The sequence below is a fragment of the Coturnix japonica genome, chromosome 5 (assembly GCF_054131305.1).
Source record: "Coturnix japonica strain WE chromosome 5, WE-NBRP24, whole genome shotgun sequence".
In the NCBI taxonomy this organism is placed as follows: Eukaryota; Metazoa; Chordata; class Aves; order Galliformes; family Phasianidae; genus Coturnix; species Coturnix japonica.
This window is the reverse complement of record NC_140667.1, coordinates 3,056,294-3,078,265: the sequence shown is the minus strand read 5'-3', so window position 1 is coordinate 3,078,265 and position 21,972 is coordinate 3,056,294. Positions and strand designations below refer to the sequence as shown.

Below are 21,972 nucleotides of genomic sequence, written 5' to 3'. Positions count from 1 at the left end.
TTAGCACCATGTCTTCATACTCCTTGAGTTGTGTTTGTTTTGTGGAAGGTTCTCAGCCATGTTGAGGGAGGCTTTGCTGTCTGGTGGGAGGGAGAGTGTTTTACTTTCTGGGTGGCTTTTATTGTTGTCAGTTATGGAATCCTTACAAAAAAAAGACTGCAATTCTTGAAAGCTCAATCATTTTCTCCAAAGGTAATAACACAAGTGGCTTCTGGAAGGCATTTAACTCCCTGAAAGCATGTTTATGAGTTAGTATTAAGACGTGATATTTCAGGCCACCGCTGAAAGCTTAAGCACCTTGACTCCTACGAATCAGTGAATTTAGGTGGGATGATTGAACTGAACTGCTCAGGTACTTCTGTTATTCCACTTCATTGGAAACACCAGAAATATGCAGCAGTACACCTTTTGTGGTTCTCTGGTGTCACCTTCCAGGCTCACTTTGGGTTCCCTTGTGAGACTTGGTCTTGTTTTTGTCTTTTACATTAGTTTTAATATTATCCTAAGAATGGTCTATTAATATAAAATGTACTTAGGCTTTTGAATTAATATATAAGAAACAGAGGGAGGCCAGACAGCGAGTTTTGCCTTTACGTGCATCATTCTTTATGACCTTTTTCTGTACTTTAAGAAAACAACGCTGAGTGAAATTTAGTTCATGAAAGATTGCAAGCATTTTAACCTCTTGAGAGAATAATAGAGTACAGGAGGAAAAGGAAATCAGACATTGCACAAAAGGCAGTAAAAAAGCAGCGAGAATTATTCCTATTTCTATATAGTATTTTTCCTGTAGATTTGGTAATGTCGCTTCTATTTTTGTCATCTTCCTGCTTTCTTTAGTCCTTTCTGCTACACTGCTGAATAATGTTTGAGCATTTAGTAGTATTAGCAAACCAAAGTGCTCTACAGTGAATATAAACTTTTTAAACTGTAACGCTGAGCTTAGTAGGCTAGTTCAAAACTGAGCTATGAAACTACCCAAAAGCTAGAAGGTTAATTGGAGAACTAGAATCATACAATGCCTTGGGTTGGAAGGGACCTCAGAGATCATCTAATTCCAACTCCCCTGCTGTGGGCAGGGTTGCCAACCAGTAATTGAGACTGCCCAGGATCCCATCCAGCCAGGTTTTAGCACCACCAGTGAGGGGGCATTCACAACTTCTCTGGTTAACCTGTTCCAAACTGAGGACCCTCTGAGTGAAGAGTTTCTTCCTATCAACTAAACCTCCCATCTTTCAGTCCATTTCCCCATGTCCTGTCACTGTCTGACTGCATAAAAAGTTGGTCCCCTAGAGTTAAGGTGCTCTTTGTTTCAGTGTTTAGTCTGAAGTCTCTACATTACTATTGCAGGAAAGCTGATGATTCTCATCCTGGTTCTGTTCCCAAGACTTCTACAATACTGTTTGGGTTGAAATAATAAGGACATAGTGCATAGGCAGAATGCTAAAACTTTTTTGATTGAAAATTGACGCATCGAGTGCAGATTTAACTGTGGAAGCAAAAGCAATAATCAATTCTTTTTCATTATCTTATAGCATAATGAAGTTCCTAAAAAGATGCATCCATAGATGAGGTTTTCTGTCACTGAAGGTGTCACTAAAGCTGTCACAGTTGGTGTTAGTTTGCAGGGATTTATCTTGGCACTATCCTCAATCAGTGCACATGGTTGAAGAGTTAAAACGAATGAGGAGACATGAAGATTGTCAGTACAGTCAACACAAGAGTAATAGTTGTGTCCTCAATTTTAAGGTTTAGCATCCATCTTTCAAACAGTAATAAGATATTTCTAAGCATTTCCAGTTCTGGACAAGCTGTTTCAGTTTCCTTATGTTGATTTGTTGAAACTACATTGTGAGGACATTAAAAACATTTCGATGAAGGGATGGTACTGTTTTTGAATCCACTGAGTATCACTAAACTACCCCATGTAGTTGGTAGAGCCTCCGCAGCTCTACCAGCTAAAGAGTACTTAAATAGTTTCTGAGTTAAATTAATAATATATCCTCACTGTGCATGGTAAAAAATAATTACCAGGTGACAGTTAAGCAAGAAAAGTAGAAGTAACTGCATGGTTTTAGCTACTGACAGCAGGTAGTCAGTGAAACGAGCAGAGTACTTTGTAAACTCTTTCTGAGCAGTGTGAGCTACAGTCAGGTGAGTATGTCAGAAAATACAACACGTTTATGTAGCAATACTTGGCAGTGTTGCTCTATGAAGTACAAAAGAATGTGAAGTGTAAATCTGTGACACTGGTATTTCAGAGAGAAGGTCAGTCGCTATCAAATCAATAATGCAACAGGGTTTTTCTTCATTTATTAATGAGTGCATCAAGCCAGTTGGCACGAGTAATGACTGCAAATATAAAGCAACCTGCATTGATAAGAAATGTGCTAAATTCAAGATATTCACCTTGAATATTTTGTTTGCTCATGATTTTAAGGAATTGAACAACTATGTTATCTAAAGTAGTGTGAGATGTGAATAATGTGAAAATCTTGAGTTAATGTGAAAAATGTAATAATGTGAAAATCTTGAGATTTTTATGACAAAAGAAATCAGCAGACAAAGATAAAAGCAAGCAGTAGAATGTGGAACGTAGTGCTGTTTACTGAATGTTTATCTTCAGTGTTGCATATAATGTGAGAGGAAAAAATAATTAAATCCATTGGTTTAATTGTTGAATTCCTACTCTCTCAGTGTCAAATTGAATTGTGAAATAGAAAATTAGCTACCTACCTCTATTGACTTGAGCGTTATCATGTGAGAGTCACAGAGAGGGTTGGGCTGGAAGGGGCCTTAGGCCCATCCTTTTCCAATCCCTCTTACACGGGTTGGTTGCTACCCGCCAGATCAGGTTACCCAGGATTCCATTAGGATATAATAGATTCATTAGCAGAATGATACAAGGATTTATCTGCACATCTAATTTTTACGTGCTCCTGTTTCCTGTGTGAGAGCCAATTGGATGACTAAGACGTTGAAGGGCAAGCGCTTGGCTGGTGAGCCACTCTGCCTTTTTTTGGGATCAGTACCTGCAAATAGTGTGGCTTTGTTCTCCTATAAAGAATATTAATAATATAAAGTTGAAATATTTATCTACTAACTCACAAAATAATTTCATTATTAAAAGGGCATATCCTTTTAATTCCATCTGAACATCTCATTTTCGTAAATAGTCCAGTCAGTATTAAGAGACTTGCTTCCTATTGGTAGCTCTGCTAAAAGCCTGCTAATCTAATCTTGAGCGAGTTATTGTACTTGTGCATGCCTTTCTTGCCCCACTTGTATTTACTTATTTGTCTGTTAGACACAAGCAATGTAGGGTAGAGAGTTTCTTTTAATAGTATTTAGATAGTGCTTTAATTTAAGGACTTTTTTGATCCTCTGGTACTACATTATACATATAATTAACAGATAATAATTGAACTTTAGATAGTAAAGCAGAGAGAATTATCTGAGCTGTTAGTTTTTAGCAATGGAGCCTTTATCTTATTTTTGTGTATTAGAAACTATTCCTTGCCACCTGATTGTCTGCAAAGCTTGAATATAGGGAAAACAAAAGAAATGAATGGCTTTAATCTCTAAATCTAGGAAATAACAATATATTTATCAACAGGGCACCACATTCCAAGGGTGCTTGTGCTAAATTTGTCCAATTAGGTTTTGCTTATCCTATGAGACAATATAAACATTGTTTATCTTAAATCAAAGGCAAGACATGCTTAAGATGTAATTGAAATGGCTCCCACTATGAAAAAAGGGTAATTCATTGAGGGATTAAAACTCAGCTTAAGTTTTAAGCACATGGGGAATCTTCTCTTGTGTTTCACTATAATCAAAAGATTATCTTGAAAACTCTTTGATTTGCAGCATGAACTTGTTTTAGGTATATACTTGTTAGTTGCTAAGACTAATGGAAGAGTGTGTATCCTCTGCAGGTTACCACGTATCTCTTGCATGGACAAACCAAGGTTGAGAAGTCTTGGTTCACAATGTTCTTCAAGTTAGAGTTTGCTGATGTGAGTAATAGTTATGAAATTGCATCCCCAGTCTGAAAACATCTGTGAAGACTGGAAGTAAAGATCAACGCTCAGAGGAGCAGAGGGTGAAAGGAAACAGATGAAGATTGCTTAGTGTGCAGCTTCTTAGGGGATGAATAATTAGAGGATGAATAATTAATCAACAAGAAAAAAGCCTTCCTAAGAAAGTCATGATACTGTGAGAATAGTGCATCCAGACCAGACACTGCAGGTAGTAAAAATGGAGGAACTGAACTGCATTAGCTATCTGAAGAAGGCATCCAGGGAGAGAGTAAGGTTCTACTGATAACTCTTTTCAGAGAGTGAAAGTCAGTGGACACACTGCATGTGCAGCTGAACAAGCCAGTGTATGAAATTATACTTGGCATCATATCATAAAACACGGGCAAGTCACTAAGATCAAGTATTGTTCATTTCAGATAGAGATTGTTGACTACTTTTTAGTCTTAACTGTACAATCTGCTAACAGTCTTCAGGACAATTATTGTTGAAGAATAGTGTTGGGTTTCTGCTATTATTTTTGTTCCTGTCATTTGGAACAAGAAAGAACAGGAATTTTATTATGTGTATCTTTGTAGCTTCTTTCATATTCTCTGAACTAACAGCTGTTGTTAGATCTCTTGGTACATGAAGCTCAGTCTATATTACTGGCTACTTCTCTTCTTGTTTCTGGCCATGGTTGAGTTTTGCTGCTGAGACATCTGTTGTTGATGAGCTTATCATTAACTGTGGCTGTGCTCAAGTATTACAGCAGGTGTTGGCAATTTGCTGTGATGAAGCAGGTTTACTATCCTGGGTAACTTTCCTTTGGATTTGGAGCACTGGGGAAGAAGTGTAAGTAGAATTTCTAGATCTTTATAATAGACTTAATTCTTTTATTTATTTATTCTTTTACCTTGGTAACTTCAAAAACTGAATTGGATATTGGGTAGTCTCAAGAAGCTCTAAAAACAAAAGGAACTCACAGCTTAGATCCTGAGGCTTACACATGTTACACGAACTGAAAACCACCATCTAAGATGATACTTCACCTACAAATGCAGTTTTGTTTACGTGCTATATGGTCAGTTTTCTTAGTTTTATTAACACTCATTGTTCTTTGGTTTCTGAACTCCACCAGTTTTTTCTCTGAAATTGATACCATCACCTTTACTTAGTACTACTGGGATAATTTATGCTTTCATTTCAGACTGAAAGCAGCATTTCTAATTGTTCAGAAACTTGTAAAGCTACAATTATTTGTAGACGAGCTGTGTGTCTATTACATACAATGCAGCAAATGTTCATTTTTGTTCTTCATTATCTGTCAGCTCAAATTAACAGCCTGTTAGTTTATCTATGATAAATGCACCGTATTTAATGCAATGGGACAGTCTCTTAATTTGGGCACCTAGCGGGGTGTCAGCTGATATTTCCTTCAGCTGATTTAATTAGCAGAGTTCCATGTTAATCAGTTTGCAATTAAACTTTTCCAGAACTCTGTCAGTAACAAAGAATCGGACAAAAATTAGTATTAGCCTGGTGATAAAATGTAATTTGCATGTTTTTATTGTAAATGTGTTAAATGGTTGATGAATTATTTAACAGTAGGTGTCTGAAGCAGATTTACAGATTTTAATGAGCTCTCCTAATTTGACTTCCCACACTAAATTGTACTATTTTTTTTTTGCATGTTTATTAGTTGAGAAGGTTTCATTGGCAAAATATATTCATTGATATAGTATCTCATACTAATTATGGCCCTGTTCTTTTTATGAGCAACGATTTAATCTCTCAGTGATGCAAAACAATTTCTTCCTGCAGATTATATTTATCTTTTTTTTTTTTTTTTTTTGGTGGGGGCATGGAAGAGATCTCAAAATATCTTCAAGTCCAACGCTCCTGCTAAACCAGGTTCCCTATGACAGGTCACGCAGGTGGGTGTCCAGATGGGTCTTGAGTTTCTCTATAGAAGTGGACTCTCTGGGCAGCCCATTCCAGTGCTCCATCACCCACTACACACCACTGAGAAGAGCCTGGCCTCATCCATTTGCCTTCACCTCCCTGTAGATATTTATAAATGTTGTTTGGCTCCCCTCTCAGTGTTCTTTTAGCCAGGCTGAACAGATTAAGGTTACTCTACCTTTCCTCATGAAGGAGATGCTCTAGGCCCTTTTTCTCCTTTGTGGCCTTCAACTGAACATCCCTGTCTTTTTTGAACTGGGGAGCCCAAAACTGGATGCTGTAGTATTAAGTGTGACCTCACCAGGCCAAAGTAGAAGGGAAGGATCACATCCCTTGACCTGCTGGCTAAACTCATTTTAATTCCTATCAGAATAGGAATACCAAAGTAGCATGTGATTTCACTTTTTCATGAAAAGATGAAATATTGAGCTGATTTTTGGCAACACAGTGTAGCTTTCTCCACATCCACTTTGATATACCAGTTTAAGAAGGCAACATCTGAATTTGTCCAGCCAATATATTACAGTGTAAATTGGACTCAAGAAGTCAGCTGCGTTCTATTACTATTCTGTTCACAAAAGATGAGAAAAGAGATAAGTGAATGAAAAGAACTCATAGAAAGTTGCTGAAATAGATGAGAACAGAACCATGTTCCATCTGATTGTGATTATTACCTGTGCTCCACCTGCAGTAGCTTATGTTCCTCTTGCAATCATGGCAAGTACGTCATGCTGAAAGAGAGATGCTGATTAAGCTTTCTGCCTAATATTTGAAAGAATACAGCTAACAGTGTGCTAAAGTGGGATGTTGCAACAGATTAACCATATGCTTCTAATGTTACTGATCTGAGATTCAGTGTGAATTGTTTAATTGAAGATCTGAGCGTGGCATAGCTTCCAGCCAGTCCACTCCAGTTAGGAAACTACATGTACAAGTGTACCAGAGCAGGCTTTTGATTTCTATAATGGACTGACTCTGCTTATATTTGTCTAAAATGTGAAGAAGTAGGCTAGGTGCCTACACAGGTGTCAAAATGGGATTATCTGTGTAGCTCATACATCTGCATCTGCTCAGGCTCCTTTGATTTCCTGGGGTGTACAGAAATCAAATGAGGAGTTTGCTTGCAAAGCAGTAGTGAGAATCAAAGTGAAGGAAATATTGCTGTTAAGATTTCCTGTCATCTCACACATTACTGCATCACTTGGGTGAACAGGCTTCCTCATTTAGGGTTTATAGGATTTATTTATCTGGCATGTGGTTGTTCTTAATTCAGTGTTACCTCCATGGTGAGACACATTTCCTTGTTGGTTCCCATAGCCTTTGTCCATTTCCATAGTCTTTTTATTTTTCCTTTTGGTAGCCAAGCAGAAAAAGAGGTCTTGGATAGTAATAAATATATATAGTATTAATATTAAGAAATGCCTTAAAAATAGCTTATCTGTCTGAGTTTATTAGGTGGTATGAACAATTGTCTGAAAAGCAAAGAGTTCCTGTTTAGGACCTCAAGTGTAACCTATGGAGTCATAGAGGGGTTTCAGGAAGTATCTCCACACAATACCCTGTGCCTCAGATTCTTCTCATTTCCTTGTTTCCTTGTCTGGATACGTTGGACTTAATATTTTCTCATTGCATTTCCTGCCTTTTGCTATTTATGTGATTACTCATTTTGTCTATACGGGCTTTGCTCTCAGACAGCACGGCATCTTCAGGGCAAAAGAGTGTAATTAATGGTGACCAGGCTAACAAACAGCACAGATTTCTGTATAAACTTTGAGATAAGTGAAAATCCATTTCAAAATGACTTTTTATTTCAGGAAGTTTTGCTCTTCAGAAATGTTTGTATGTGTAGCCTCCAGGATGAAATGCAAGCTGAATATGAAGCAGCACATGCTTCATGGAAGTGCTACAGGGGTTCTACAAAAAGCCAAAGGTGGTCTCGGCAATATGAGATAAATTAACAGGATGAAAGTGTTGAGTAGGATCAAAACAGTCCAGACATGGAGCCATTTTTCCTACATGCAGATCTGTTGTCCCATTCAGAGGTCACCAGTATTTCCTCTTTATCCTTGAATTTACTCTGGCTTATTCAGTTTGCTTGCAAGCCATGAGACAAAAAAGAAGTAAGATTCTGAATCCAGGATGCACAGAAAAAATAGTATTTATCAAAGATTGAAAATCTGAATTTCTGGGTAAATGTGCTCTTCTGCATTTGACAGACATGAGAAATAATGTGAAAAATGAATGGTTGGGATCCAGAACATAAAAAAATTCTATGGTAAATAGGAATCCAGTTCAATTCTGAGACAGCCAGTTTCATGACTACAGAATCTGCATCAGGCATGGAGAGGATGCTGGAAGCTTGCAATCTCTCCTTTGTTCTCTTCAGAATTTAGAATACATGCTGTGGTTTCTCTTATTCCTGTGCTCTGTAGATACTAACTATGTAGCAGAAGCTTGCGGGTTTGCTTTGAGTCATCACAGTTTGGTGGTTAAAATAGGTGTTTTTTTTGGCCTATGTTATATACTGAATGAAAAAGTGGTACGATTAGTCACCCATACCAGTTCAGTTTTTTCCATGCCACTGGGTTTTCTCAGAGTCAGGCTTTTAGAAGAGCTCAAATCTATCTGTTCAGTAATGCTCAGTATCCAGCAGCTACAGTCGCAGATGAAGAAAGCTGCTGGGTACTGAAAACTAAAAGAAGCCCCAAATAACTGATGCTGGGAGTCATGTTGTGTTAGGGAGAAAAGAATGCTTCCTCCTGTGGTTGACTCACAGGCTCAACTACGAAGCCAATTGATTATATTCTTTCTCTAATTCTGCTCATAGAAAATAATGTTTAATTTCTTTTTTCAAAATCACAGAAGCATTAAGGAAAAGAAAGCATTGGAAAAGACCTCTAAGATCATCAAGTCCAACCAACCACCTACTACTAATATAGACTACTAAAACTTGTTCTTGAGTACTTCATCTACTCTTTCCTTGAACACCTCCAGGGACAGTGGCTCTGTCACCTCTCTAGGCAGCCTGTTCCAATATCCGACCACTCTTTCCGAGGAGGAATTTCTCCTAATATCCAATTTGAACTTCCTCTGATGCATCTTAAAGCTGTTCCCTCTCATTCTATCCCTGTCACCTTGGAGAAGATGCTGATCCCCTCCTTGCCATGACTTCAGGGGTTGTAGAGAATGATGAGGTCTCCCCTGACCCTCTTCCAGACTGGATCATCCCAGTGCCCTCAGTTGCTTCCTATAAGAACCATGTTCCAAAATGACTTGTTGCTTGTAAATCTTGAGCTGAAGTTCAGCTGTAAACATTTTCTTTTTTGATCCCCCAAGCCCCCCAAGTAACAGCAACAAAAGCATTTTATAATATTTACAATGCATTGCTGAGAATGTGTCCTTTTATTACAAAGTCACCACTATAAATAGAGGATAATGGCTGGAAATGCCACACGTGACTTTTTGGCTGTGTGTCTGTTGTGCTCGTAGCTTGCACATGAGAGAAAAACAGAGAAATGAAAAGGCTTGGTACCATCTATTTTTCACCTCTTTGTTTTAAAACAGCCTGTGCTGTGACTCAGAGTGCTCTGTGCAGAGATATGTCAGTTAGAGTGGTTTGATAGGGTATGCTTCTACACTTAACGATACCATCTTATCTTACTAATCTTTTTATCTTACTTGTCCAAATGTTGATGAGATCTAGGGCAGAATGAAATGCCATTTGTGCTAAATACAGTGCAGACTCCAAGCATTAGCTTCTCCATTTGTCTCCTCCAAATGACACCAGGAAATGACACAGAGGTTTTTTGTTCTCTCTACTCTGTTTCATTAGTTCTGAATCTTCTCTATGAAGAAAGCTGCTTTACTTCTAGAGGGACAGGTAGGACATGTTGCATTCCAGTACCATGCTCTGTATTCTCAGCACTCAGGGCTGTATCTTTCTCTGCATAGCTGGGTACTGTGCTACCTGTATCTGGGAACTCATGGGAGCGTTATGATGGGCTTTTCCCTGTAGTTTCCAACAGTAGGTTTAAAGCAAAGAATCTGCTTACTCAGCAGTATGCTCCCATTTTTAGCATTGCCACAATAATCTAACTGAACTGATTGAACTCAAGTATCCCAAAAACGCTTGAATCTCTATAAAAAAAATTCAATTTGAGTGTTTTTGGTGAAAATTAAAGGCTTTTTTTTTCAGGTGAGGTCAACACTTAACGTGTGTGACTTCCTTGCTTGAATGCTTTTGGGATCTGAGGTTTTGATGGTTTTTTTCTTGTACGCACCATTCTGTCCTTACAATATTTAGCTGCTGACCCAGAACAATCACATCTGGAATGGCTCATTGCACTAGTATGGGTGTCCTGGTTTGCCCTCTGTTGATTTTTTTCTATTACGCTTCACCTGCTGTTTTCTGGAGGAGACAACAGCTCTTGTTTCAGTTTGAAATAAATCAGAGAAAAATCAGCTGTGTATTTTGTGCCCAGCATGAATGCGTTCTATATGAAAAGGAAAGGAAGGTGTAAGAGGGAATGGTCTGATTGGGTTGGAAAATGGTCAGGTGCAAGGCTTTATCTCAACAGTTATCTTTTTCAATATTTTCAGCTCTTCTGAATCTGGGTCTATAGTAAAAAAAAAAGAACCTGTGCCTATTGTAGGCCATATGGAAACATAGCAAAAACTACTCCAGAGGTCATATGTAAGGTAGATAAGGCATGTGTTGGAAGAAAGACAATTCTGCCATGCTTGGTCAAGCAGTATTTTTCTCTGTTCTGAGATAAAGCAGTAGTTAAGCACACCTCAGATGACAAATGACTGTACAGATCTCATCTAGAGGATAGATGGTTGTAATAATATTCTGTTATACCATGTGGTGTTAAATGTTGAAAGAAGTAATGGTAACTATAGAAAAGGAACCAGTACGTCCTGAAAAGGGGATTTTGTTTTATATGATACAGTGGGAAGAAAAAACCTCTACACCATGAATTACTCAGAAAACTTGGATCTTTTGTTTTATACTGAATGGTTTTGTGTGTGATTTATTTTCATTCGTTTCTATTCAATAAAATGAAAGGAGTCAAAACCAAATGAGGGTATGGAATAAACTTCCTTGCATCTGTGGCTAATGGTCTTTATATATGACAGCATTGGCTGAAGCTCTTGAGATTTGTAAGCTCAAAGTATGTGTAACTGCAGGCTGATTAAAGGAGTGGTGTATATGTGCACAGTGCATTAGTGTGTCACATCAGTGATTGTATTAGTACCTCTGAAATCACATCATGTACAACTTGACATAAATCTGGCACTGATAAATGCAGAGCCAGACCTTGCCTTACAGAAATTCAGAGCTGTTGACATGAATTTGGGTATTTTTATGATAAAATCAATGGGCAGCTTGCTGGAGGTCTTCACACTGCATTAGCGTAAGTATTCACGTAGTGTTCAGGAAGTGTACTTTGTGGTGCTTTTCCACGCATGTATTAAAATTCCTTGAGGATATTTGAAACCATTATAATCAGCTGCACACGCTCCACATACAGAAGATTTTCTCCTCCCTGATCCAATTTCATTACAAAAATGCTGTTTAAGAGACTGAGTACCATGCATCAAAATGAGAGGAGGGTTGGACTAGATGACCTGAGTGGTCTTTTTCAACCCTAATGATTCTATGGACTGAGTTCAGCACTAGATGTCTGGATTTGGACATAATAACAGGGTTTAGGTTTGTTTTAGTTTGGAGTTTGTTTGCTTGTTCGTTTGTTTGTTTTTCCTCTGCTTGATGGGTTTGAATAGCAAGGGTGACATTTGCGAAGAGCAGCATGCTTTCCTTAGGCTGTTTGCCAAAGAGGGTCTAGGAAGAAGAGACAAAGCAGACCTCTGTCAAGGTACCCTTGAAGTATTTAGTGATGCTTTTGTCTAGCAAGCAAAGTCAGTTAAAACGTGCAAAAAGCTTCTGACTGTTATGAAGGAAGCGATCCATTTTAAGTAGGTGAAAATGTGTGAAAATAGTACAAGTTATCTGAAGGATGGTATAACTGTAATAGTTATTGTAGCCATGTAATAAAGGAGTGTTATTGTTTGAATGATATAGAATTATTCAAAAATACTGTTTTAACACAGTGTGCCTATTACAGCTGATAACTGCAGGCAGTTATATGAATATAGTTGGCTGATATCCACACTAACATATGCCGCTGATGGAAAATCACTTCTAAATGACCCAAATCTGACATTTCTTTATAGCTTTGCTTCTGTCAAGTGTTTCAGGAAGATTAACATATCCTTTATTAACTAGAGTCATCTTCAAGTGGGAGAAGAGCCAAAGATTTTTTCAGCTTTCTCTGCAAAATTGCTTTCTTCCTCTAGGTCAGAAAATATTTCTGTCCAGATTTCAAGAAATAATCTAACAACCTAAACTTTACTGTTACGTTTGTGTTGTTTATTTACTTACTCAACTATTCAATTGCTTTCTGTGTCACTATCACTATCTTTATTTGTTATATTGTGCTTATATCCTGATTCCTCTGCTTGCCTTCTTTTTAATACAAGTGAATGTCGGCTCTAAATCTCCTCGTGTCAATAAGATTCATCTGCATTGTGCAAGAAACTGATTTTCTGCTGCATTAGCAATAGAGAACTAAAGTACTGTAAGCCTCTTTAATGAAAGTTTATCTGTGTGGTTCAAAAATGCATAAAAATGCAGTGTTTCCAAGTCTTAGAAGTGAGGAATTGCTAAAGGAAGTGAATGTTTCATTACATACTTTACAACGTGAAGCAAGCTGGCCAAACTAGATATATTTTACTCTGAATAAATATGGTCACTTCTTGTAGTGCAGGAAATGCACTTAGAAAATATTGATAATATTTTCTGAAATTTACTTGAATATAATTAACCAACATCTTGTTATAAGCACCTTATAGTTGCTGACCTGTATTAGTGAGCAAAAATCATTCCTGCGTAGTCAGCTTAAAGGGCTGAAATAGGACTCCATCTCGTTTTAGTCAGCGTTAAAAAGTTGGGCTGTGTGCATCTTTTAGTACCGCATCTGACAGCTGCCAAATTGTGATTGCTTCCCCAAGAGAGCCCTGAACACTTGAACAGGAGCTATGAATCTCGAGTATTTGCATTTACTGCCTCCAGCTCACGTGCGCTGCTATGTCTTGTTGGTAGTATTTTCTATTTCTGGCTCTTTTTCCTAATAAATCTAGGATATTCTTATCCAAAGTTTTGTCTGCCCTTTCTAACTAAGTCTTTCTCTGAATATTAATGTTATTTATCTGATTGTGCATCAATTGCATTTTGGGTTATCTTTCTAAGAAAAAAATATGTTACAATTTTCATCCAGATCTCACAGTCACTCTGGATACTTTGATTTAGGGAGTGGAAGGATTTAGTAGCATGCTTCAATTCTTAGATGAGCAAGAAATGAATCTGGACAATTGCAAGTCAGCTATTCTTCAAAAAAAAATAGCTGAATGTGTTAAAAGCTGTTGATCCCTTTTGTGTTTGCAGTGACTGTCACTAAGTTACCACTGTACTGATGCTGATTATGAGTGTTATATATGTATCTACACATCAGGAAATGTTCATTAATTTGGTAAATTTTTAATCAGTAAAATAATCACAGAATCATAGATTGGGTTGGGTTGAGTTGGGTTGGAAGGTACCTTTAAGATCATCTGTTTCCAACCCCCTACTACAGATGGGGACTCCTCCCTCTAGACCAGGTTGCTCAAAGCTCCATCCAGCCTGGCCTTGAATGCTTCTGGGGAGGGATCATTCACAATCTCTCTGGGCAACCTGTTCCAGTGCCTCACCACCCTCACAATGAAGAAGTTCTTCCTAATACCTAGGCTAAATCTACCTACATCTACTCTAAATCTACCCAATATATATCTCCAGGATGTAGTTATACCCTGAATCTACAGCTGAATGGTACTTATAGGTAATAATAAAACAATTATGGAGCTCAAGTGCCACCTTGTAGTCTTCTCTAAATCTCTATCTGAAAGGCCCAGATATTTCTGTATTCTTATTAACATAAGAGAATACCATCTTGTCACCGTGTATGAGATGATCCATGATAGCCAAAAAGTAGCTGTCAGTGGTTTAATGTCCAGATGGAGGCCAGTCAAGAGCAATGTCTCCTGGGTGTCCATGTTCTCCAGTGCTCTTCAGCATCTTTATCAGCATTCAACATCTTTAACAGTGTCATCAGTTGCACCCTCTATAAGTTTGTTGATGACACCAAGCTGAGTGGTGTATTTGACACAGTAGGAAGAAGGGATGCCTTCCAGAGTGACCTGGACACGTGAGAATCTTAACGAGAATCCACAAGGCCAAATGCAAGGTATTGTCCTGGGATTGAGACAGCAGCATGTTCCTGCAGCCAAGGAGGACAACTGCATCTTGGGCTGCATCAACAGAGCAGTGGCAGTAGGGAGAGGGAGGGCACTATCATGTCTTGGTGAGTCCCAACTGGAGTGCTGTGTCCCCCAGTACAGGAAGGATATGGAGCTGTCAGAGCAGTTCCAGAGGAGAGTTATTTAGATTGAAGAAGATCATGGGGAGGCATCACTGCTGCCTTCCAGTACTTGAAGGGAGCTTACAAGCAGGAAGTGAACAGACCTTCTACATGATTTGATAATTATAGGACAAGAGGGGAATGGCTTTAAAATAAAAGAGAGGAGATTATGTTACATGTTAGGAACCAACTGTTTACACAGAGGGTGGTGAGGCCCTGGCAAAGGCCAGCATGAATGCCCCATCCTTGAAGGTTCTCAAGGCCAGGTTGGATGGGTTCCTGGTGAGCCTGATCTAGTGGCTGGCATTGGAACTAGGTGATCTCTAAGGTATCCTCCAACCGAGGCTATTCTATGGTAAGTGGAGATTCCAGAGTCTCTGCTGATTATCCAGGTTTTCCTAATTCAGACTTCAAGCCAAAATAACCCCAACAACAACAAAAGAAGAGAAAAAACCCCAACAACTCACTACCGAAAAAGCCCTGGTGGTACCAGGTAACAATGAGTGCTGTAGAAATGAAAAAGTACCTTTGAGAGCTGTAGAAATGAAATGGCAACTTCAAGGTCAAGCTTTCAGTTCTATTTCTGATTCAATTTATTTACTTAACCTGAAGAGAACTCGTGGGTTGTAAGACATTTGACTTCTAACGTGATTCTTGAAAGAGGTGATACATTCAGACTTGTACAAATACATTCAATATAAAGGGCAGGTGTCAAAAAGCTTTTGTGCTATATAATGATATCAGGTGTAAGAAGAAAAATGCTGAGTTCAAATCTAAGATCCTTGTACACTTAAATGACTAAATGGTGAATATTCTTGAAATCAACAGCCTTTTCAGGTGTCTTCTTTCAAGGTGTCTTTCTGGAAGCTTTTTAATTTCCATAATAAAACTAGAATGTGAGAAGTGATGCTCAAAAATATGGGCAAAAAGTGTAAGTATTTCAGCTTTTTTTTTCCATTCAATGTATGCAATTCTTTCATATTTGTTATGTGTTTTTTCTGTTGTTGCATTGTAGGAACTCTTTTTGTATTGGGGAAGATCAGAAATGATAGGATCGTAGAACTGTTTGAGTTCGAAGGAACCTTAAAAAATTATCTGGTTCATCTAGCGATAGGACATGGGGGAATGGAGGGAAGGGAGGAAAGTAAGGAAAAATTCTTTACTCAGAGGGTGGTGAGGTCCTGGTACAGGCTGCACAAAGAGTTTGTGGATGCTCCAGTCCTAGAGATGCCCAAGGCAAGGCTGGATGTGGCTCTGGGCAGCCTGATTTGATGTGGTGACTGTATTTTGGCTGGGTGTGTTTTAAGGTATAAATATGTAGGCACATACATAGAAAGGATTTCACTTTCTGCCACATACTGTTTCTTTCTTGGCTTCATGTTGATAGGTGTGTCAGGTGGAAGGAAAAATTGGTGTGAAAATGCAGCTGTTGTTTTCTGATATCGTTTGAACTGTTCACTGGGGAGAGAGTGAAGGATGGATGATGGAATTACCAGGAAATCAGTGCACCAGATCTTGCTGTTAGCACAAATTACGAGGTGGGATTTGTTAACTGCAACTTTCAACCTGAAAGTAATAAATCCTTTCTCCTGTCTAGTAATGCCAGCAAATAGTTCAGTATGATTAAAATCCTTCTTTTATATTTGCATTAGTTACACATCTGGTATAAATACAGCAAGGCAAAATATGTTGCTTTAAAAAGGAATGGGCTTGTCCTTGGTAAGTGATCTTGTATTGTAATTCCCCTTGAGAAAACCATTCTCCAGTTCAGGTAGAAGAGAAATCAATAAGCCCCTGAAATTGCTGCTGGGATATATAGGCTGCACTCATTTTCTAACCTTCTTGGCAAGTGTAGCGACAAATAGAAGCGCCTCCTTTACAGCTTCCTGAAAGACTGACTACTGTTCATCACTCTGATTGTGGGAATTTGTACTTAATCTCTGCTAAAGCTTGGATTGTTTCTCGCTGTCAGAGCACCCTTCTGTACTGCATCCAAGTGCAGTAGGAAAGGTGTGTCAAGCCAAGTGCTTACACTAGGGAGATATGATTTTCCTCAGGCCTCTCTCAGAGTTATTTGAGGTTATTATTGAACCGAAGTGCATTTTCACCCTCAACTCTTGACTTCTTTCTGTTATATTAATTTTATGTGGGGGGGAAAAGTCATCTGGATGAAACTGGACATGTCAGGTGCTCCAGTAGTTATTTGCAGACTGGAAGTTGGACAACGTGTTTGTGTCAGTATTCTAATAACCTGGGAAATCTCTCCAGCAGAAGTATCATTTGTATCATTTCAGCTCTGTTGCAGTACTAGGACCTTTATTATTATTATTGTGGAAGTCACATTAAAATTATGATTAGGGAGAATTCCATGTATTCATATCTGGCTGAGTTCTGACTGAGCAAAAATAGGCTGCAAATAGATTGAAAGAACCTCTTCTTTTTGGGAGGTGAGAAATGATGCTCACCATACTAATCCAACCTCCTTAGTTTGCACATATGGTAAATTTCAGGCACGTTCACGAGCCATTCTCTGAAACAAACCTTTGATCTCACAAAGCGCACTGACAAAGTTTGCTTCATGGTATTTGCTTCCACTGATCCTGAAAATCTTTGCAGTGGAAATGTCATTCAAAGCACATGGGTAATGAGAGGAGAAATGTGCTTGTTCACAGCTGTTCTGTGACAGAAACTCTGAGCAGGTTCAGTTCACAAAGCCTTTGATGTAGCTGAAGATGTGCTTATATCACTGGGAGCCTGATAAAAATAAGAACTTCAAAGTGAGGTAAGAGGTACATTTTGTACCATCTACAAGATATCCTAGATGCTGGCTACTGATGGAGCCTTATGTTGAGGGAAGAGCTAGTGTTTGAGATTAGGAAGTGAGATGGGCGTTTGCTTCCAGTGTGTGCTTTATATGTGTGTGTGTGTGTATATATATATATATATATAAAGCTGTATTTTAGAAATACGAAAGGATTTTCTCAGCAGCAAACACAGATTTGCATGAAACTTGCAAAGAACTTGTGAAGAAAATTTGTGACATATACTGCTCTTTAGCACTTGATTTGTATTCCATAACTGGTGAGTTTAGCTGTTCGCCCTCTTTCCTTTTCCTGTGTACTTCTCATTATGATTCAAAAGATTAGAGTCAGAACTGTCAGGAACATTTATATTTGCACTTAATAATGCTTTGCATTCTAATTTATCTCTTGACCTTTGAAAACCTCTCTGATAGCTGTAGTTCCCTCAGTCTCACTAAAAAGCCAAGGAAGGGAAAAGTTATAAACGTGGTGATAATGCTTCTAGAGTTTCCAAACTCACTTAATGATGAAGCTGAGCATGGATACACCAACTGTTGGTTTGGTGTATCCATGCAGGTTCTTCAGGTTTTCATTCCTTGCTGAAGGAGCATCATGAACTTGCTTTGGACAAGAGTTGGGTGTATGTAGCAAGCAATTGGTGAGCAAGCAGTGAGCCTTGGCGTAGGCTACTGGGTGTATATGTGGCTTGGAGTGTGATAATTATCCTATTGCAGCCTCTTCCATGCTCAGTCCTCTTTAGTGTCTGGTTTCCTGGTGTTCCTTTTCACCTTGTGGCACTCTGTTCACTAGGGACTTTTATGTTAAAGAAAATCTAATTGACTCCAGATTTGGGATCATTCTGTTCCAGAAAAATGCATGTTATAGCAGCAACACCAATGAGTTCAGCAGTTCTCAACAGCTTTATGAGCAAATAGTTCCTACACAAAACAGGATTTTCTGGATTTTGAAGAAACAAGGCTGAAGTATTCAAGTCAAGAGCTGCAGAGTGCATGATCCTGTGGTTTATACAAGCACACAACATAACAGTGTTTTGAGATGATGATATTTTCACAGTGGACTGAACAAAATTAAAGATGGCTTGATACTATAAAGACAAATTTAATGTGAAATTGTTCAAAGTTGCCTTTTCTGGCAGAAAATGAGCTATACAATTGCTTCTGTCTCTTCTGTTTAAAGTTGTGTTGCCACTAGTAATAGGTTGAAGAGCACATGCAGAGACAGATCTGCTGATGGAATTGCTGAGCAGGTGACTTGTTCATTATAAGGAGATAGAGTTTAAACAACAAAACAAGGTTTACCACAGCCAGACTACCCCTGGACCCGCAGATAGTTTGCTGTGAATCTAAAACAGATTAAGTGTTGCCCTGGGTAAGACTGGAAGTCTTAGGAGACTAAAGATGCAATGCCATAACAGCCAACTGAAATGAGAAATTGTCAACCAGTGTCTGGGAACCAAGATAAGAAGTTTGATGTACTTCCATTATGACGCGGCTTTCATAACTATCTGTGTACAGAAGTTGCTTTTACGTGATGTATTGTCTCTTTCGGACAGATGTGTGCTTGCTCTGCTAGCACTCGTAGTCAGTAAGTATTTAACATGGTGCACAGACAGAAATATTAACCTGACTTTATTGTCAGAGTTGTTGGGAAAAGAAGTATTTTCTGTTATCTGCTTAAGTCTACTGCATGTATTGTGCATTTAAGGATAGTAACATTGAGGTCACAGTCAAAGGTTTTAGATTTGCAGTAGAAAACAAAGGCAGACACAGTGTTGTGGATATGAATGATGAAGAATCTCATACTGAAAAATAGTGGTGTTACCTATCAAAAAGAGAGAGGTTTTAGTGTGAATGTATTTCCTATTGAAGACCAAATCATATAGAACTGATGCAAAAGGCAGAGTCTTCATACAGAAAACAAGTCTATATTTATGCAGTCCGTATTTGAATAGTTGTGAAGAGCATAATAGCTTTCAGAAGGTTTATGTGCCTGCTCCTTATTACAGTTGTATGAATTCAGTGAGGGTTTATTGCTCTAGGTAAAGTTATTTTAGTGTGGAATCACTCACAACATTTTGTGCTGCCCTTCCTCATGATGTTAACTCTGTTTTCATCACCTGTGCAGTTTAAAGTTGTTTTTTCTCCTGTGGGTTGTCATTCTCAATATCAAACTAAACACACCAAGTCAACTCGGTGTTGCATTTCCTGGATCCTTGTTTCTAAGCCAACTACAAGTTTTCAGTCTCTTTTTGCTCCTTTGGTGGGAACTGGCAGTTGTGTGCTTTCTCTTGGTGGGTCATGGATTCTACAGAGCTAGATCTGCCAAAGAGAAGCCAGGTTGGTTTTATTGTGTTTATAGTACGTGCATTAACAAGTCAGAGAAAGTGGATGCAAAGGGACTTGACTAAGGACCTTGACACCATACTTGTGCGTGATTCTCAGAGGGTAGAGGAGCAACATTCCAATCAAATATTTCATACACAAACTGTGGAAGTCAGGTAAATAAAAATGTTCCTTGTTTCCCCCCAGTTTTTACCATGTTCCTTTTACTATAATTTATTTTCTTCAGCCTGAGACGGTGTTTAGATAATGCCTGAATACAAAATATATTATGGAAATGCCATTTGAGCGTGCAAAGTGGCAGACTGTATTTCAGCAAGGGCTTATCTGCTGTTCAGCGTAAAGCCTATATGACTTTTTCCCACGTCAACTAATTCAGAATTGACTGAAATCGGATAAATTTAGTTGAAGCTGAAGCTAGATGCTATTGTATTCTATTCATACTGTATTGTGTGTATTACCTATTGCATGTTTTATTTAGATAGCCAGATCATTCTGTTTCTTGGTTGTTATTAACCTCCCTTCCCCCAAACATCACAATCAAAAATGCTCATATTTATAAAGACAAAAGGCAATGGTGTAATGCTGTATTGTATACATGTATATACATATATATGTGTGTGTGTATATATATATATATACTTAGGCGATGGAAAAATGGTCCCTTTGGGAGCCTGTAAGTGCTCCAACTATAATGGAATAATTTGGGCAGGAATGGGTTAGGGAGAAGGTCTTGTGCAGGTCTTTAATTGGAAGTGATTATTTTAGACAGTGTTACCACTTGGACAGATTTTTTAATGCAAGGTTTTACTTGAAACAAAAGCATGACAGTTCAACAGCAAAAGGTCAATACATGCATTGTGCTGCTTAAGGAGGAATGGAAGTGGTAACTTTACTGAAACTGCCTTATTATCCCTCAGCAGGAGGAAGTTCCTGCTTGACCTCTGTTTGCTATCAAATTAAAATGAGGGTGTTCTACAAAACTCATTAAACTGGTTTTATATAATGCTTCCTGAGGCACTGAAGTGAGGCAACTTTCCTGCGATGGTGTATTCCTTGTTAAAAAGTCAGATAGCTGGGGAAGTCATGAAAACTGTCAGTGTTTCTACATAAAACGTAATACTGGAGATTTCATTTTCATTGCATGCAACTAGAATGCCAGTATTTATCAAGTGTTCTTGCAGTAGCTAGGTTTAATTCATATAGCAGTATATTCTGTCTATTTCAGTTTGAAGTGAACATTACCTCCTTATGTGGATTCCCTGTGTGTTCATAAAGTCATTCTGCAGTTTTTCCAGTTCTTCTGTAGATGAGGGTAATACAAATGGTATGAAATCCATCACCCAGAGATGTGGTGGATGCCGCATCCCTGGAGACTATCAAGCCAAGGCTGGATCAGGCTCTGGGCAACCTGATCTAGTTGTGGATGTCCCTGTTCATTGCAGGGTAATTGGACTAAATGACCTTTAAAGGTCACTTCAAACTCTAAGGATTCAATGATTCTATTTGATCATAAAATAGTACCTCTGTGTTGCAGGCTTGAAGTTTGTTATTTCCTTTATAAACAGACAGTAAAAACAAACAACCACAAAAAAAGGTTTCTACTGCACTTGTAGGGGGAAATGGATGCTCCAGCTTGCTGGTAAGTCTTCCTCAAGGCAATGAGTGATGTAGTTACTGGTGTTACTGGACCTAACAAGGAAGGATTTGTTTAGGAAGTAAAGGCTGGGGGCAGCTTGGGTTGTAGTGACCACGAGATGGTGGAGTTCAAGATCTTGAGTGGAAGAAGCAAAGTAAAAAGTAGGATTGCTACCCTGGATTTTAGGAAAGCCAACTTTGATCTTTTCTGGGACCTACTTGGAGTTATCCCATGCACCAGGGTGTTAGAAGGTAAGGGGGCCTGTGAGAGCTAGTCAGCATTTAAACAGCTCTTCTTCTAAGCTCTGGATCAGCGTGTCCCTGTGAGCAAGAAATCAGGAAAGGGTGGCAGGAGATCTGTGTGGATGAGGAAGGAGCTCATGCACAAACTGAAAGGGAAGAAGAAGGTCCATTAAATGTGGAAAAAGGGTCTGACCACTTGGGAAGAATATAGAAATGTTGTCAGGGACTGCAGGGATGTGATGAGGAAGGCTAAAGCCCATCTTGAATTGAATCTGGCAAAATTGATAAAGGATAAAGAAAAGGTTTTTTAAAGTTTGTTAACAGTAAAGTGAACACTAGGAAGAATGTGGGTCCCCTACTAAGTGGGGGGTTGTTCTGATTTGTATACTCAGATGCAGCACATCACTTTGGCATTCAAAGCATCTCT

General features: G+C 38.6%; 1 protein-coding gene across 2 annotated transcripts in view; it reads left to right on the top strand.

The window, feature by feature from the left end:
* LOC107314249 (leucine zipper protein 2-like) overlaps positions 1 to 21,972 on the top strand; it is a 92,368-nt gene that overhangs the window by 17,374 nt on the left and 53,022 nt on the right. The window lies entirely within an intron of this gene.